Source organism: Rutidosis leptorrhynchoides, chromosome 1 (genome assembly GCF_046630445.1).
Source record: "Rutidosis leptorrhynchoides isolate AG116_Rl617_1_P2 chromosome 1, CSIRO_AGI_Rlap_v1, whole genome shotgun sequence".
In the NCBI taxonomy this organism is placed as follows: domain Eukaryota; kingdom Viridiplantae; phylum Streptophyta; class Magnoliopsida; order Asterales; family Asteraceae; genus Rutidosis; species Rutidosis leptorrhynchoides.
Genome location: NC_092333.1, coordinates 660,600,932 through 660,603,562, shown reverse-complemented (window position 1 = coordinate 660,603,562; position 2,631 = coordinate 660,600,932).

Genomic DNA, 2,631 nt, shown 5'->3' with positions numbered 1-2,631 from the left:
GTCTTGGCAAAAGGTCCTGTCTTCGACCAATATGCAACCACCGTTCTTACGGTTGACACCCGATTTGGTTCAGGTGACCTAATGAATTCTAGGTGAATTCCTAGGATTTTACGTTCAATGGTAATGAACGCATTGAAAATGGGTTTTCAGAAAACAAATCGGTTTATAATTTGATCAAAATATTTTCTCGTTCAAGCTCGAGTTTAGATATCATTGAATTCCATGAGTTTGTAATTCTCAATCTTTAAGGTCAATCTCAAGGATTGAGTAATATCAGACTTAAAAGCTGATTTTTAATCTTTTAAGGAGATTATCCTTTCTGGGGATCTGATTCATTAGTCTTATCAAGCTAATTTGCACGGTGCCTCCCCATTGTACGAGATAAATCCTTCTCATGGTTAGGATAAATCTGACCACATGGCGACCCTGTTTGATGCTGAGGTCCGTGGATTTCCTGCTGATTTTAGAGATGACTTTTCTAGATTTTTCGTCAACCTACAGCTGGTCTGGACGACAACTTCCTGACCTAAATCAAGAAGTGCGTGTCTTTTTCGGAAGACTTTACTTCCTTTTAATGATGGAATTGATTCATCGTGTAGATCCATCTTTCTTTCATCTTTATTACAATTTACCGGGTAAAATAGTTAATTTAGTCCAAAACAAAATCACCTGCAATAACTTTACAGAAACATGTGATAGACAGTTTTTAATTGAATAACTTGGTATATTCTCCCCACACTTAGTTTCTTTCTTTGCCTTTTTATTCTCTTCTATTCCATTTTAAATGAATTCAAGCGTTTTAAGTTGTTTCTCAATTTATGTCCTTTTCGAGGTAACGATAATTTCGGTATTAACACCTAGTTTTCATCGTTCATAAATATGTATAAACATGATTTTGACTTCATTTAGTTGAAAATTTTTCAAATTTTCACAAAATTTGGCAAATAAACTAAGTGCAAACCCGAGAGAATTTATAACCCTTCCCCACACTTGAGATCATGCAATGCCCTCATTTACATGAAATCAGACTATAACTATAAATTCATGAGGGTGATTAGTGTAGAAAAGTAATTAAAAATACCCAGTTTGTAATTACAAAGCTCGTCGAATGATAGATGGCGCGTCTCATCGTTCATTCCTTTATGTTTTATCACACATATTTTTCTTCAAAAACGGTTGCTTTTCTGAACTGTTTGCTAATCTTTAAAAATACGTCTTTTGCCCTAATTTATTATGCATGTTTATTAACGAGTTATGCACTAACCCGAACCCCTAATTTAACGTTAAGTAGGGTTAAACTTCCCCACACTTAGCTGACGATATGTGAAGTCAGTAGAATAAGTTCCAAGAATTAAAATAGTGAGCCAGTTATTTACATCTCGGGTGGTATATATTATATCAATGGGTTTAAAGTTTAGACCCACCCGATTGTCACTACTTAATTCTTTTTTAAGTGTAGCTTTTAGTAAATGGATATGTCTCTTTTCTGGTTCTTGGTCAAATGGATCGATATACACCGACATACATATTTCTATAGGGTGGACAATTCCTAACATTTCCTTCCTTTTATTCTCAGGATCAAAGTTTTCACCTCTATTACCCAATTGGGTGAAATTCGAGGTGTCATTATCTATTACAGCTCGTAGTTCATTTCCGGTTGATGACTCGTCTATTGAGAATATTGGGTTGGAAGGTTGTGGAATGGTGAAGTTCGGTTTGGCCTTGGGGGTAAAATTTTCAACGTTATCGTATTCCCAAGAGTACCAATTTGTCACCCTTACTTCTTCTTTATCCATTGATGGATCGATGATTTCGTCGGTAGAGGCTAATGGGTCGATATGTTGTGAAATTGGTAAGACTGAATAAAAAGTATCATCGGGGTAGTTGGTGATTTCGGAGCTCTCGAATTCATCAAAATTCGATGATATGAGATTTTCTTGCACAATACTCCTCAGATTAACAGGTATGTAGTCTGATAGAGTTTCAGCTTGCCGGTTTACAAACTCTCTCATTTGTTCATTTTGAGCATTGAGTTCTTCGAGTTTGATTTTCATATTGTCTAAAGAATTTTCAGGCACATAATTTTTCTCGTCTTCTGGTTGTTGAGTTTGGATATATTCTTGGGAATAATCCCAATTTGAATTGTGTTCTTCGTAATCGTTCCATTCAGGTTCCGTGGGTGCGTAATTTTCCATAGGAACGTAATAGTAACATTCCCATGTTGAGTGATAATCTCCACAGATTTCACAACCAGTTATTGTTTCGTCGTTCGCGATCCAAGATTGACCGAATGAATTGTTATCAACACTCGTTTGAGGGTATTGATTTAATTGATTTTGGAGTTCAAAAAGAGTTTCCAAGGCCCTGTTTTCAAAATTTTCCATTTTATTGCGATGGCCAAATTTTAGCTACAATGTGGTACATTTACTAATTATCCTATTAGTTATAAAAATAGAAAAACTTATATAAGTTGTCCAATTAATAGACTTTTCTGCTTTTGCCCACGTTTCGAATAGCCAAAAGATGTAGCAGGGAGCCAGGCACCTTTAAATCGGAAAAGCCACAACTCAGCCACTAACAAATCCAACTATTACTACGAAGCAGAAAAATGTCAACGTCCAATAATTTAAC